Below are 17,461 nucleotides of genomic sequence, written 5' to 3' on the forward strand. Positions count from 1 at the left end.
TCCGGAATTGGCTACGTTTAGTGAAATGTACTCCTATACTTCACCTGTGTAATAAATCAGTGTCTCCACACTCCTTGGTTAAGAGGACAACCAACGTATATGTCACACAACGACCTAATCTCGATAATGCTGTCGTCTTAGTAACAGCATATCATTTGATCGCGAACAGTTTTAGGACTTGAAGATAAATCTTCCTTTATCATAAAACAAGTCCTATGGACTTGATCATATAAGAGTTCATTTGAAGATGTACAATGAAATGATGAATAATGTCAAATAATATTTTATTAATTTGTCAATTTATTTACAAAATTTAATCATCAGCGCATTGACGATTGACTCTTAGGATACAATTTCCAACAACTTCCACTTAGCCTAAAGCCAATCGGCACAGTATCTAATACCCATATTCGACTTGTGTTCGTTGAACTCTTTAATGCCGAGGACTTTGGTAAATAGGTCAGCCAGATTTTCTTTTGTGTCAATCTTCTGAAGATCAATATCACCTCATTCGACGATCTCTCGAATCAAGTGGTAGCGACGTAGAATATGTTTGATCCGCTGATGTGCTTTGGGTTCTCTTGCTTGAGCTATGGCTCCAGTGTTGTCACAAAATACAGGCACTGGATCATCAATGGAGGGACTCCGAGCTCAGTGATGAACTTCTGCAACCATACAGCTTCCTTAGCGGCATCAGATGCTGCGATGTATTCTGCTTCATATGTAGAATCTGCCACTGTATATTGCTTGGAACTCTTCCAGCAAATGGCCCCACCCTTAAGAGTAAAGATATATCCCGACAGCCTCTTGCTATCATCTTGATCTGACTGAAAACCTGAATCGGTATATCCTTCAAGTTTTAAGTCAGAATTACTGTAGACAAGTCACTGGTCTTTAGTATTTCTTAAATACTTAAGGATGATTTTTATTATAGGGAAAAGCCGATTTTTGCATGCATGTAATTTTAAAAAATTTCAAAAAAATGCAGCGGAAAGATAGAATTAAACTCTTTAATTCCAAGCATGCAAGGGAGATCGTATCTCTAAAATAAATTACAGGAATGTTTAAACTATTTATGTAAAAATAACTATGAGCATGATTAATCATAGAATTAGAAAATCAGCAATACTTGTTAAGTTCTAAACCTAACTAAGATAAATTAAATCTCATACCTGATCGGTTCTTTCCAATTCAAAAATAAACCACGCAATAGCATGTATCCTGTAGGATAGTGATTACGGGTGTCGGTCCACAGGGATTGAAGAATAAGTTATTTTTCTTTTAAAAAAATAAATCAAGAAGAAGAATTTGCTAACTTGATTTAACTAAATTAAACTATGAGTGCGAATTAGAATTTATCAGAATAAATGGATCTAGGGTTTGCAGTCCACCACATAGCATTGCATCAGGGTTTGTATTCTTTATTTTTTTAATCTTTTGGAGAGGCATGCAATATTGGCTACAAGCCTTTTGAAATAAAAGCATAAAGAGTTTTAAGAAAATCCATCTTAGGTATAGCAAGAAGTGTCTAACTAATTATGCTAACCTAGGGTGCAGTACACCTCTTCTTCCTAGGCATGGATCATCTTAGACTACTTTAGCAAACATGAATAGTAACTAGCATGCTCAAAGTTTAAATATCATAAAGGAATATTTCATTGAGAATTTGAATTTAAACAAGCTCTAAAAAATTAAAAAAAGTAAGAACTACAATTACCCTGTTACATTGCTAGGGCTTCATCCAGCCCTAGACTAGATGTTTAGCTGCGCATGGCTTCCGGACGACCTTCCATCTTCATGTGAAAATCTTCCGTTCCGTTTGGCATCCCTATATTCCCAAAATATACCAAAGTATTCTCTCTCCCCCCCTCCTTTCTCTTTTTCTTTTTAATTTCTTTTCCTCCTTTCTCTGGTTCGGCTCTCTTCTCTCTTCTCTACACTGAAATAGAGCCTCCCCTGTTTTCTTCTTTCTCTGGTTCGGTTCTCTTCTCTCTTCTCTTCACCGAAACAGAGCCTCCCCTATTTTCTTCTCCACCGAGCTCTCTCCCCCTCCTCCTTATATAGTCGTCCGGGGTGCTCATTCGGGAAGGGAGAAGAGATAACGGGCTGCTGATTTCGGGGCGTGATGCTGGAGGGCAGATTGCGGACGAAGAGGAAGAATGGCTGGATCTCGGGAGGAAGGCGTGATCCGTGGAGCGCCGGATTGATTGTAGATGGCCGGATCAAGGGAGCTGGCTGCTGGATCGACGGGAGGTTGATGTGCGGACGGAAGAAGATGAGATGGCCGCGGGATCGGGTCGTCCGGGATGCTGGCCAAAGAAGAAACGGACGCGTGACGAAATCTGGAACGACTCTTGCGGCTTTGCTGGGGTGTTGGAGTTCCGGGAGGGGGATCCGGGTGCGTCATGGACAACAGAAGAGGCTGAAATGCTGGGATCTTGGATGCATCACGGAGAGAATAGCAACGGAGGATCGTGCGCGGGAGGTGTTGCTATTATTCTGCTGCTGTGAACACGCTGGGACGGGCGGACGGTCTGGGATGCTGGCAGCACGCACGGTGATCGCGGAGGAGCTGGTCGCCGGCTGCACCGCATGGAGGATTTGCATCGCTGGCTGCATCGCGTGGAGGAGTTGCATTGCGGGAGGAATGGAATCAATGGCTGGCCGATTTGGGAAGAGGTCCCCTGTTTCGGCGCTATGAAATAAAGAGTGGAACGTTAGGTTGGATGGTTGCTGATCCGGGAAGGGTTTTGTTTTGGGCGCAAGGAAAAAAATGTGGATTTGAGCCTGGGAGTTTTGACAGACATGGGGGGTGATGGATCGCATGAGGATTTACCTGGGAAGCTTGGATTAGTGGTCGCGGGTAAGGAATGGGATTGGTTGGGAATTGGCTTTGAATTTGAGGTGGGTCATGATCGTTAACTTGTCCTTGAGCCCATTGTCATTTAAATTTAATTCTTGCTAAGCTGCTTCAGATCGAACTCGACCAGACAAGACTAAAAATAGGACCGTGACCTAAAAAAGGGTTAATCAAACCTTTTTTCCATACAAAATTAATTATAACTTTCGATCGAATCCGGACCAAAACCCATTTAATTATAACCTTAGCTTGATTACAACTCCATCAGGTTACCAAACCGGGTTAACACAATCTCCTCCTTATATATTTTCCTGTAGTTTTCATAAAAGATTGCAACCAAGAGAGAAACAAGTTCAGAATCTGGTTAAAAAGAATTATTTTCTTCTTACCATATTTTAAATTTATTTCAATGATTATTCAATTTCGTGGTAAAATACGTATTTATCAGTTTAAGAACATTGATAAGTGCTATGGAAAGATAACTAAGTTATAGATTATTCAGCACTTATCACACCCCCAAACCTACATTTTGCTAATCCTTGAGCAAAATAAAACTAGAAAAGAAATAATTCTAACCCACTTTCGCAGGCATCGCGATTGCATTTACCATATGCAACAAGACTTTAAACCCCTAGGTTACCCTAGTGGACGAGTTATAGTCTCGTGAGGGTTACAGTGAAGATACCCACAAACTTCAATCTTAAAATAAGTCTTCTTTTTTTTTTCTTATATATATATATTACTATTATTAAAATCTAATTTAAGATACATAAATGATAAGAATTTTAAAGCACACACGGTTTTATTTACTAAGTCAGCCCAAATTCTAGGTTAGTATACAATCTAAGTTGAAGTCATTAAGTTTCTGTTTAGGGAGTTGTAAGATCTATTTATACTGGAGTGCTCGGTGAAATCTGGACCGTACACAAGCTAAGGGTTCGGATCTCCAAAATTTTGCTAAGACTAGTAGTTTCCAAAGATTGGTCGAAAGGGACCTACTCACTGATTCAAAATCATCTTATCTGCAGGATTTCGAGAGTTGTGGATGTTTACTTTAGTACCTCATGGGCTTTATCTGTAATATTCCAATTCACTCGAATTTTTACAACGACGGCTTTCACACTATTATCTTTTACAAGGTCAATACAGAGTTTTTTTTTTGTTATTATAAAAGATGTATAAATTGTGCACTTTTACTCTTGTGGTGATTTTTCCGTGTAACGAGCAATCAGTCGACAACTCTCACACCAGTTGGCATAAGGTGTCGGGCATCAAGACTCCCCAACGGACTTATGCTCGGAGTCCTCATCACAAGCCCACTTGATCTTTGACAATAGGTAGCCCTTTTCGATGTTCCTGACTAAATCCATTTTTATTGATGATTTTTTTTTTGGATTAGATAAGTATGATTCATCAGGGTCCAGGGTTGCTACTATACTATCAACATAATGTCGAGCCTAGACCTTAGAAGGGTCAGCCAGTGTGTAGTAAAATTTCAAAGTATTAATTAGCTTACAACTTCCTAAGAGAGACTTAATAAAAAGAACTTAAATTTGTATTACTTCCGACTAGTCATTGGGCTTTTTGGATTTTGTATACCTTGTGTGTTTATCATTCTCGCATTTAGATTTTAAAAACCCCTTTATTTTTTTTATTTTTTAATAAAAATCAAGATGAAGACCCCCAACAAAAACCTGACATTGTGAAGTGAAAACGAATGCAAGAGATGCAAATAAAACCAAAAATGCTTAAAAATACTTAAAAATACCCCCAAACCTAAACCTAACATTATCCTCAATGTTAAAGAAATCTAAGAGAATTGGGTTGCCTCCCAACAAGCACTAAGTTTATTGTCTTCAGCCAGATACAGTGCATCCTTAATTATTTTGATAAACAGGGTTCGTCAAATTAAGGGATTCGATCAATTGCCTGTTGGCAACACAGTTCACATAAGGTTTTAACCTTTGGCCATTGACTTTTAAGACATGTCCACCATTGAGATGTTGGATCTCTACTGCACCATAAGGAGAAACCTTTTTCACTATGAATGGTCTATCCCACCTAGAGCAAAGTTTACCTGAGAAGAGTCGCAACTTGAAATTGAATAGCCAAACCTTTTGACCAGATTCGAAGGACTTACGGTTAATATTTTTATCCTGAAAAGCCTTAGTCCTTGCTTTATAAATTTTAGCATTTTCATAGGCCTCATTGTGCAACTCTTCAAGTTCACTTAGTTGTAGTTTTCGGTTAGGACCAGCTGCTGCCATGTCTAAGTTAAACTTTTTGATAGCCCAAAAAGCTCTATGTTCAAGTTTTACCGGTAAGTGACAAGCTTTTCCAAAAACTAATCGGTAGGGAGACATGCTAATAGGAGTTTTATAGGCAGTACGGTAGGCCCAGTGAGCATCAGTTATTCTTTGAGACCAATCTTTCCTATCGGGACATACCGTTTTCTCTAAGATGTGCTTTAACTCCCTATTGGACACCTTGACTTGTCCACTCGTTTGGGGATGGTATGGAGTAGCAACTTTGTGGGTGATGTTATATTTGCGAGCCAAAGCCTCGAAAGACTGGTTGCAAAAATGAGATCCCCCATCACTGATGATGGCTCGGGGTGTGCCAAAACGATAAAAGATATTTTCATGTAAAAATTTAACCACAACCTTGTAGTCATTAGTTTTAGTGGCGACAGCTTCTACCCATTTTGAAATATAATCAACCCCTACCAGAATGTATTCGAGACCAAAAGATGGTGGGAAAGGGCCCATAAAGTCAATACCCCAGACATCAAAGATTTCTACAATTAAAATAGGACTGAGAGGCATCATATCTCTACGGGAGATGGTGCCCATCTGTTGGCACCGTTTACAAGTTTGGCAGAAGTTATGGGCATCTTTGAAAAGTGTGGGCCAATAAAATCCACTCTGTAACTTTTGCTGCAGTTTTTCTACCCCCAAAATGGCTCCCACAAGCTTGTGCATGGCAGAATGAAAGAATACTTTGAAATTCGCATTCGGGGATACATCGACGGATTACTTGATCGGGACAATACTTAAATAGATCAGGATCATCCCAATAATAGAATTTTACTTGTGAAAAGAATCGGTTCTTGTCTTGAGTTGACCAATCATCAGGAATTCGTCCTATGACAAGGTAATTCACTATGTTTGCAAACCATGGCGTTTTCATTCCTTGTACCTCAAATAGTTGTTCATCTGAAAAAGAATCGTGTAAGGGTGAGGTATTTTTAGAGGGCTCAAGAAGAATCCTAGATAAGTGGTCCGCTACGACATTTGCAGTTCCTTTCTTATCAGGAATTTCTAGGTTAAATTCTTGTAGTAAAAGAATCCATCGAATCAGATGTGGTTTGATGTCCTTCTTTGCAAGAAGGTATCGGAGGGTAGCATGATCAGTGAATACGGTAATCTTGGATCCTAAAAGGTAAGATCGAAACTTGTCTAGCACGAATACTACAGCTAGTAACTTTTTCTCAGTGGTGGTGTAGTTTAATTGTGCATCTGAGAGTGCTTTACTAGCGTAGTAGATGACATGAGGTATCTTTTCTAGCTGTTGCCCTAAAACTGCCCCAATGGCATAGTCGGATGTGTCACACATTAGTTTAAATGAAAGGGTCCAATTAGGGGGCTGTATGATAGGTGCAGTGGTTAAATTCAAGTGAAGATTTTCAAATGCCTCCTCGCATGCTTCATCAAAGGCAAAGGGAGTGTCCTTGGCAAGAAGATTGCACAAGGGTTTGGAAATCTTACTGAAGTCCTGAATGAAGCGACGGTAGAAACCAGCATGGCCAAGGAATGATCGGATTTGTTTCATAGTTTTGGGTGGAGGGAGATTGGGTACATGATTTTGGGTATCAATTCTCCTTCCGTATTTTCAACCACAGTGATACCTGATTTTTTTGGCACCACTTGTGTCGGACTTACCCACTTACTATAAGAAATTGGGTAAATGATTCCGGCATCTAATAACTTCACCACTTCTTTCTTGACTACCTTCTTCATGTTAGGATTGAGTCTTCTTTGCATTTCTCGGGTGGGCTTTGCATCATCTTCGAGGTGAATTCGATGCATGCAAACGGAGGGGTCAGCCCCTTTCAAATCGGCTATAGACCATCCTATGGCATGTTTATTCTCTTCTAGCACCCTTAAAAGTTTAACTTCCTGTTCCGTAGATAAGTTGGCCGCGATGATTACAGGGAGAGTATCTTCTGGTCCTAGAAAAGCATACTTAAGATGTGGAGTGATTGATTAAACCTCTATTTTGATTTTGATGAGCTCAAAGCTTTTGAGTATATCTAATGTTATACTAATGAATTCAATCTAGTATTTCAGGCATATATTTGTATATTGTCAAGTAAGTGCCTTAAGCTTTGGTTCAAAATAAGTTGGACAAGTATTGAACCCTATTTGAACCAAGGGCTGATTTTTGAGTCGACTCCGGAAGATTACGAGTCGACTCCAAATGGTTCAGAGTTTCTGGCACCAGCTCGAGTCGACTCCGATACTCTACGAGTCGACACCGACTGAGAATAGAAAGAAAGACAGAAAGATGGTTTTCAGACCCTGTTAGCGAGCCGACTCCAAAAGGCTTCGAGTCGACTCCGATGTTTGACGAGGCAACTCCCGACGGTTCCGAGTCGACTCCAAAGGATAACAGACAGAAAGACAGAACGATGGTCTTTAGACCCTGTTACCGAGTCGACTCCAGAAGGTTACGAGTCAACTTTGATATTTGGCGAGTCGACTCCCAGTTATGTCCCAGTCGACTCCCAGAGGAAAGCAAGTCCAAAAGGCAGAAAACCATTTTCGGAGACCCTGTGAACGAGTCGACTCCAAGTGTTCCAGAGTCGACTCCCAAGTCAGCTGAGTCGACCCCAACAAAGTGCGAGTCGACTCCGAGGCAGCTCAGATCAACAGACAGAGGATCGGTTTTTCAGGCTTTGAGAGCCTAGTCGACTCGAAGAGGATCCGAGATGACTCGAGAGAGAAATGTAGAAAAATAGATCTCTGAAATTCTGAGAACGAGCCGTCTCCAAAATGCCGAGTCATCTCCAGATCTTGGCGAGTCGACTCCAGGCTTGAACCGAGTCGACTCCAGGTTGGGACGACACTTTAATTCAAATCCTGAACAGTGGACGAGTCATCTCCAGTAAAGCATGAGTCGACTCCAGCAACAGCCGAGTCGACTCCAAATCGAGCGAGTCGACTCCAACCCCAACGGATACATTGTCAGGAGGTGCAGACTGTGCAGAACGGCTACAAATCAGTGTCTAACGGCTATTTTTCAAAAGAGACTGTTTAAATAGACAGAGTAAATAGTAGTAGACAACAAGAAAGTTACTCCATCTGTGCATTAAGGCATTTCCAACTACCAAGAGTCCATTGAGAGAAAAGACAAGCAAAAGAAGGAAGAAACGCATTCAATTCATTTCTAGAAGTTTTTCCTTCGCATTCAAGGCTCTTCTTCTGACATCAAATCTTCAGTGCACTCGAAGAGGAGACTTAGAGTTCGAGAAGCCCTTTCTTCCTCTTCCGAAATCTGTTTGAGGGCTTCTAACTTTATTCTATTCATATTGTTTCATATTTGCTTTTTAAGAAGCTTTTCTTGTATCTTTTCCCAAACTGTTTCTCTTACTTGGTTCAATCAGGGGATTGAATCAAGGGTTGTAAGGTTTGTTAGTGAGCCAAAGGAAAAACCAACAGTGTAAGGTTGTGGTTGGTGAACCGGAAAAAACCAACTGGGTTTGATTGTAATCCTGGAAAAACAATCGGGTAGTTCTAGTCGGTGAGCCTGTGAAAACCGACCGAGTTCGTTGTGATCTCGCAAAAACAATAAGTTGGGTTGTGAACTTGTAAAACAACCGGCTGTAATCTTAGAGATTATAGTAAACTCCCAAGTGCGGCTTGGGGAGTGGACGTAGGAGCAAGAGTTGGCTCCAAACCACTATAAAGTCTCTTGAGTTTGTATTGATTAATTGTCTCTTCCCCTCTCTCCATTCACTACATTTAGTAATCTATGTAACCTGCTTGCAATAGATTTAATTAATTACTCATTAAGTTTTTAATTTATCAATAATTAATTAAAACCCATATCACCCTCCCTCCCCTCTTGGGATGTCTCCTTGGGCAATATAAGAGTTGTCGGAAGTGGCTTCAACTCAAGTTTAGGTGGAGAATCAATGGAAGGACAAAATGGTGTGCTAGCAATGGGGGAAAGAGGTTCAGGCCGGATCTTCCAAGGAAAGGAACTCATGGGAGATTGGTTGTCGAGTAAGATGTTGACTTCTTCTACGGCCTTATCTATATCAAAGTTGTCAATGTCAAAATGGGCTTAGCATGCCTCTAGGGGGTCATCCGCTAAGATATAGGAAAGGGTTTCCTCTACAAGATCATCCATTTCATCAATCAGGCAAACACTCAACTTTCCTCACATGTTGGTCAGCGGCATGAAACACATTCAACTTAATTTTCATGTTCCCAAATGATATATCCATTGCCCCAGTTCTACAGTTGATACATGCATTGGCTGTCGCTAAAAAGGGATGACCAAGAATCACAGGGATTTGTTTTTTATGTTGGGCACATGTTCCATATCAAGGACGATAAAATCTACTGAAAAATAAAATTTGTCTACCTTGACAAGAACATCTTCAATCATCTCCCGTGGTATCTTCACAGATCAATCAGCCAATTGTAAGGACACCGAGGTAGGTTTTAATTCACCTAACCCAAATTTTTCATAGACTGAATAGGGTAAAAGATTCACACTTGCCCCTAGATCTAAGAGTGCTCGGTCGATGGAGTTATTTCCTATGACACAAGATATAGTGGGAGCACCAGGATCTTTGAATTTTGGAGGGGTGTTGTATTGGAGAATGGAACTTACCTGCTCAGTTAGGAGGACCTTTTTAGGCACATATGTCCTATATTTTCGCTTTTGGGTGCAAAGGTCTTTGAGAAATTTGGCATAGGAGGGAACTTGTTTGATGGCATCAAGGAGTGGGAGGTTGATTTTAACTTGTTTGAAGACCTCCATCATCTCTTCTAGTGAAGTTTCCTTCTTGCCAAAGGGAGTGGGTGCATTAAGTGCTTCAGGGAATGGGACCTTTGGAATGTGGGTTGTGGCAGATGGTGGACTAGCTGAAGAGGATTTTGGGTTTTCATGTAATACATTATTCTCCTCTTCTTCACCTTCCTTGTTGTTACACTCCCCAACCTTATTATCTATCACACGTCCACTCCTAAGGATAGTCAATGCATTGGCTTGCTCATGATTTAGTCGAGTTTCTTGAGCCACGTATTGTCCCCTTGGATTACTCATTGGTTGACTTGGAAGCTTGCCTTTCTCTCGCTTGTTTAATGCATTAGCTAATTGACCCATTTGGGATTCTAGCTTAGCAATTGATTGCGTGTGAGAGTGCAATAGTTGTGTGTTTGCTTCCAAACACTTTCTTCTCAAAGGCTATATTTCTTTGGGTTAAAGGAGGAGGATGTTGAAATGAGTAGAGGGACGGTAGAGATGCAAATTCTGAGGGTTTTAAAAATTTTGGGAGTAGGGTTGGGCAGTATTCGAAGCTTGCTGCCTCCAAGAAAAATTTGGATGATTCCGTCATCCCGGGTTATATATATTGGAAAATAGGTCATTACCCGGTCTGGGCTGTGTTTGAGCAGCATTGATGTGTTTTTGCACGAGTTCGGAGAATTGGGGAGCTGAGGAGCACTCATGAATAGGATGCGATGGGCTAGAACAGATAGCACACACTTGTGCTTGGGAAGAGCTAATGACATGTCCCCCTATCATCAGTTAGTCAATCTTATGGGACAATGCATCTACCTTGCTAGACAGGTCCATAGAATGACTTATTTCACAAATGGTTCCTTTTCTTTGAGAATTCGGGGGTGCTTGACGAGAACAGGAAGCATGGTGGAGGGAGTTTTCATTAAGATTTTCAAATAATTACCATGTTTCATGCTCATTTTGAAGCATGAAAGCCCCCCCGCATGCAGCATCGATCATCTGACGGTTTCGTTCAGTCAATCCATCATAGAAACATTGCACTAGCTGCCATTTAGGTATTTGATGATGTGGGCATTTACGGATTAGGTCCCGAAATCTCTTCCAAGTTTCATGAAATTCTTCTCCCTCAGTTTGGGAGAAGCTTGTGATGGCTCGCCTAAACTAGTTCATTCTTCCTATGGAAAAGTATTTTTTAAGAAATTCTTGTGGCATTTGATCCTAGGAACGAATTGAATTGGCTTCTAAAGAATTCAGCCATTGCTTGGCTCTATCTTTAAGGGAGAAGGGGAATAATCTAAGTTTCAGAGCATCATCAGTGAAGTTCTAAATCTTGACAGTGGTGCAAATCTCAAGAAATTCATCTAGGTGTTTATATGGGTCTTCGTTGGTAGCCCATAATAAGATGGGAGCATTTGGATCACACTAGACTTTATTTCATATTATACAGCTGCTACCTCAGGTAATCGAATGCAAGATGGGAAAGTGTAAATGGTGGGAGTAAAATACTCCCTCGGGAGTTTGGGTTGTTCTTCAGCCATCTCAGAAGGTGGGGGTGATTCCAATGTTCTAATCTCAGCTCGAATATTCCTAAGGGTCCGTTCTATTTCAGGATCAAAAGGTAATAGGTCACGTACTCTAGAACGACTCCCTTGCATAAACTAGTACTTGATCAGTCAACCATGCAATAAAAGAAAAACATATATCAATCCTTGTATTTTTCCTAAAATCACTAGATAGCTCTCAACTGGTTTGAAGAGGGCACCTAAGCCTCCAATCCGGTCTAATAAACCGAGTTGACCAGGTAAGCTCCCAGGTAAGTGGAGGGGTCACGATACATTTGCAAAGGTCCCACTTAAAAACCATTTGCCTCGAATAGATGAACTGTCTCCCTTATAGGGACAAAGCTTGCCTAGACATCAACTAAGCCACAGAGCGAAATTGGTACAACTTTCGGTAATCTTCGTCCTATTGAGCTCGAATGTCCCTAGGAGCCAACGTCTAATTGGTTTTAATTAAGCTGACACTATGTGAGATTGAGTTCACCTAAGTTGGGCAAGAGTCCGGTGATGAAATCCGGCTCTTTTCTTGTTGGGGTGATTGCCCTTACTATGTGCGGATTAATTTGTGTATGTGTATCAAGCATGCATTCACACTTTTGTTGAAATTAAAATCAAACAATCACCACAAAATTTCAAGCTAATAATCAATTTAAACAAGAAAGGTTTAGAGGTTACCAAAGAAAATTTTTCCAGCAATTTTTTTTTTTTTTAAGCAAACCTCTAAAGCATTCCTTTTTGATAGTCTAGATCTCTTCTTCGATTCCTGATCAAATAATACCAAAAGAAAAATTAAAAATTAGTAAGAGAGAAAAGGGAGATAAGAAAAGTAACAAAAATAGAAAATATTTTTATTTTAGATATATATATATATTTTGAAAGTTTTTTTTAAATAAAAAGAAAAACAACTATGCTAGCAATCCCCGGCAACGGCGCCAAAAATTGATCAGTTCTTTCAAGTTCAAAAATAAACCACGCAATAGCACGTATCCTATAGGATAGTGATTACGAGTGTCGGTCCACAGGGATTGAAGAATAAGTTATTTTTCTTTTAAAAAAATAAATCAAGAAGAAGAATTTGCTAACTTGATTTAACTAAATTAAACTATGAGTGCGAATTAGAATTTATCAGAATAAATGGATCTAGGATTTGGAGTCCACCACATAGCATTGCATCAGAGTTTGTATTCTTTATTTTTTTTATCTTTTGGAGAGGCATGCAATATTGGCTACAAGCCTTTTAAAATAAAAGCATAAAGAGTTTTAAGAAAATCCATCTTAGGTATAGCAAGAAGTGTCTACCTAATTATGCTAACCTAGGGTGCAGTACACCTCTTCTTCCTAGGCATGGTTCATCTTAGACTACTTTAGCAAACATGAATAGTAACTAGCATGCTCAAAGTTTAAATATCATAAAGGAATATTTCATTGAGAATTAGAATTTAAACAAGCTCCAAAAAATTAAAAAAAGTAAAAACTACAATTGCCCTGTTACATTGCTAGGGCTTTATCTAGCCCTAGACTAGATGTTTAGCTATGCATGGCTTCCGGACGACCTCCCATCTTCATGTGAAAATCTTCCGTTCCGTTTGGCATCCCTCTATTCCCAAAATATACCAAAGTATTCTCTCTCCCCCCCTCCTTTCTCTTTTTTTTTATTTCTTTTTCTTCTTTCTCTGGTTCGGCTCTCTTCTCTCTTCTCTTCACCGAAACAGAGCCTCCCCTGTTTTCTTCTTTCTCTGGTTCGGCTCTCTTCTCTCTTCTCTTCACCGAAACAGAGCCTCCCCAGTTTTCTTCTCCACCGAGCTCTCTCCCCCTCCTCCTTATATAGTCATCCGGGGTGCTCATTTGGGAAGGGAGAAGAGATAACGGGCTGCTGATTCTGGGGCATGATGCTGGAGGGTAGATCGCGGACGAAGAGGAAGAATGGCTGGATCTCGGGAGGAAGGCATGATCCGTGGAGCGCCGGATTGATTGTAGATGGCCGGATCAAGGGAGCTAGCTGCTGGATCGACGGGAGGTTGATGTGCGGACGGAAGAAGATGAGATGCAGGATCGGGTCGTCCGGGATGCTAGCCAAAGAAGAAACGGACGCGTGAGGAAATCTGGAATGACTCTCGCGGCTTTGCTGGGGTGCTGGAGTTCCGGGAGGGGGATCCGGGTGCGTTATGGACAACGGAAGAGGCTGAAATGCTGAGATCTTGGATGCATCATGGAGAGAATAGAAGTGGAGGATCATGCGCGGGAGGTGTTGCTATTATTCTGCCGCTGTGAACGCGCTGGGACGAGCGGACGGTCTGGGATGCTGGCTGCACGCACGGTGATCGCTGATGAGAGCACAAAAGTGCGATCTACACATTACTTAAATTAGCATTATTGCTAACAAATAATGATAACAGTGCTGCATTAATATTTTATTTTTGTTGGATACAGGTGATCATAAATCAAAGCTAAAATACGCATTGGGTCCAAAAAGATGCAGTTAACTGAATGGTTCAACCCTAGATGCACACTAGAAGGAACCTAAGTTCAGCCAGCCAGTTCACTGCAACCAATTTCCAGAAGCCCGTGCATCTCAGCCCGATGGAGTCCACGTGCAGCTCATCCTCTTCTTCCGTGAGTGATCCACAGCATCCAAAGCCATGCTATCAGCTCCCTCATCCGTCCGCATCCTAGGATCTATGATCTAATCTCCCACGAACAGAGCTCCCAAGCACCCCGTGTCCGTGCAATTCCCAGCCGTCCGTGAAGCATCCTCCCACGCGTTCAGCTCCCAGCATTCATCATCTCCCGAGCAACTCGCTTCCCAGCATGCCACATCCGTGAACCAGCTCCCCGAGTTCCCAGCGACCGTGATCCCAGCTCCAAACCTCCTTCCGATCCCGAGCATCTCCACGCTCCAGCACTCTTCAAGATCCAAGCTTTCGAGTCCACGTCTGCATCATCCCAAGCGCAAGAATCCCAGCATTTCCGCATCTCTTCCCAGCGATTTTCCAGCAAAGATCTGACTTCATCCCAGCATCCAACGCGTCTCAGCCTTCCGAGTTCGCATCCCAGAGCCTCCAGCCGTCCGCGTGTTGATCTCCCAAGCCCTAAGTCCTATCTTCCTCCTGATCCATCCGCTTCTTCCGCCTGGTTTTGCATGCGTGCGATCTCCCGTTTCTGCTATGCAACCGTCCCTCCGCATCCGAAGATCATCAGCATCCCAGGATCCGTGATCAGCTCCCAGCCTTCCACGCGCCTTCCTCCCTTACCAAAGATCCCGCAATCACAGCCTCTCCGCGTCTGGGATACTTGGCAGCCAGCACGAGAGGAGCATCCCGTGTGATCAGGGAGTCCATCGAGAGGTATAAGGGACTCTCTTTTCGAAAACAGGGGAGCTCTCATAAAAAGGAAAAAAAAAACAGAGTCTCAGCCCATTCGAAAAAGAAGAAGAAAAAAAAAAGAGAGGAAACAGGGCATGTCCTGTTTCCGAAAATAAAAAGAAAAAAAAAAGAGAGAGAAGGAAGAGGAACAGGGGAGATTTCTTTTATGTTGATGGACGGCTAATTTCTTAGGGAGGGAGATGGAGGAACCTTTGATGTATTGCTCTTTAAAGTAAACTCTAAACTTTTACCTTGAATGAATTATATTTACTGATATGTTTTTGATCCATGCATAGTTATTTCGTAGATAGCTCTTTAACGGATTATGATTATTGATATATGGATTGCTTTAGTATTTGATTCGCTGTAGACGTAGAAAGCACGACGAATACTTAGAAATTGAGTTCATATGTTCATGAAACATATACCATGATTAGATCTATCCTACCATTCATTTTTAGTCAAGAACCATAGAGTTTATTTCTTGGATGCAATATCATCAAGGGGGATTCCAGATCCCTACCATCTTTATTTCATTGAATTTTGTTTATTATTTTTTGCATTTAATTTCTGAAAATCAAAACATCATTTTAATCCACAAATTTATTCAACTGAAAATTACATCTAAAAATTACGCTAATAATCTATAGATTGTTTCCTGAGGATTCGACCTCGGACTCCCGAGATTTTACTACTTGTGCGATTCTCCTGCACTTGGAAGAACAATTTTATTTTTGCATCAAGTTTTTGGCGCCGTTGCCGGGGACGGCTGATTTATTAGTATAATTTTAGATTTAATTAGTACTTTAGTAGTTAGTCTTTTTCTTTCGGAAAAAAAAAAAAATTCTTTACTGCTGTTTTTTTATTCCCTGCATAGTCTACATCAAACTCTGATATCAAAGAAATTATCCGTCTGATTGAACTCAAATTTGGTCGTCAGGTGCAGGACCTGTGTTTCTTTCATTTGAACGGTCTGATTGACATTCTGAAACTTTTAAGACTATCAGATTAATACGAAAACTTGCTGCTGTCTGTTTTGAATTTTTTGCATTTTTTTGTTTTAGATCAGAATTTTATTGTTATCATATCTCATTAACCCTTGTTGCTAATTGAAAATTTAAGAAAAAAAATATAAATAATTTGCTTGATCACCTATTCAATGAAATTTAATGTCATGTCATAAAATATTAAAAAAAATCTCTTGATTGTTACATATAGTATATGGCATCAGCATAAAATACTCTAAGGGCTGAACCCATTTAAAAAGATAAGGTCGGGATTTCATCACTCGTCCTTAGCCCAAAAATCACCCCATTGCATAAATATCCTAAGCTTAACTAAAATCAACTAGACATTGGCCCCTAAGGACATTCGAGCTCAATAGGATGAAGACCACCGAAAGTTGCACCAATTTTCCTATAAGAGAGACAGTTCATGTGTTCGAGGCAAGTGGGTTTTAAGTGGGACCCTTGCGAATGCATCGTGACCCCTCCACTTACCTGGGAGCTTACCTGGTCAACTCGGTTCATTAGACCAGATTGGAGGCTTAGGTGCCCTCTTCAAACCAGTTAGGAGCTGTCTAGAAATTTAGGAAAAACATTAGAAATTGAGGTGTAATGTTTAGTTGCATGTTTGATTGTGAATGGATTTTTGTTTTAGGGTGTAGTTTTAGGGTATCTTTAGTTGGTACTTACATTTATATTTATTTATTATTTTTTTTAAAAACATAAAAAAATAAAAAAATAAAAAAAAATTTAATTTAAAAAAAAAAATTATTAAATTTTGTATGCTAGGTTGGAATAGGGACGACACCGGTCGATTAAGTCGTACAACTTTAGATCATCCCTTAGGACACATCCTTGAAATTCCTTCGCAGTATCTCACACCTTGTGAGATGGCAAATTTTTCTGATGATGTAGGAAATCACCATAGTGATGAAGGTAGACCCTCAGTTATGACACTTCGACAATACTTACATCCCACTAGGACTAGTCAACCTTCATGCATGATTATTCCTGAAAATGTAGGACACTTTGAAATCAAACCAGGAGTAATTCAATTGCTGCCCAAGTATCATGGGATGGAATCCGAGAACCCTTATCTTCACCTTAAGGATTTTGAGGAAATTAGCATCACATTTAGAGTGCCAAATGTATCGGAAGATGTCCTTAAATTGACCTTGTTTCCTTTTTCCTTAAAGGATAAAGCCAAAACATGGCTGAACTCCTTGAGAACTAGATCGCTAGGAACATGGCATGACATGCAAAGAGAATTCTTGAAAAAAAATTTTCCCGCACAAAGGACTAACTTTTTAAAAAGGCACATTAGTAATTTCCAATAAAAAGACCATGAAACATTTTATGAATGCTGGGAGAGATTTAAAGATTTGCTTCTCTCTTGTCCTCATCATGGGTTTGAAACATGGAGAACCATTAGTTTCTTTTACGAAGGATTGTCTCCACAGTTAAAACAATTTATAGAGACTATGTGCAATGGTCTATTTTTGGAAAAGCAACCCGATGAGGCATGGGACTATTTAGTCTCTCGCAGAGACTGCATAATTATGGGATACAGGGGATAGAGTGAATAAACCTTTGCCTAAGCCTACTAGCATTCCACACGGGGGCCTTTACAACCTTAATACT

At 40.5% G+C, this 17,461-nt stretch overlaps 1 pseudogene; it reads right to left on the bottom strand.

Annotated features, from left to right (window-relative positions):
- Positions 1-17,133: 17,133 nt before the first annotated feature.
- LOC120106827 lies at positions 17,134-17,231 on the bottom strand (annotated as a pseudogene).
- Positions 17,232-17,461: the final 230 nt, after the last annotated feature.

Source organism: Phoenix dactylifera, unplaced genomic scaffold (assembly GCF_009389715.1).
Source record: "Phoenix dactylifera cultivar Barhee BC4 unplaced genomic scaffold, palm_55x_up_171113_PBpolish2nd_filt_p 000652F, whole genome shotgun sequence".
Lineage (NCBI taxonomy): Eukaryota > Viridiplantae > Streptophyta > Magnoliopsida > Arecales > Arecaceae > Phoenix > Phoenix dactylifera.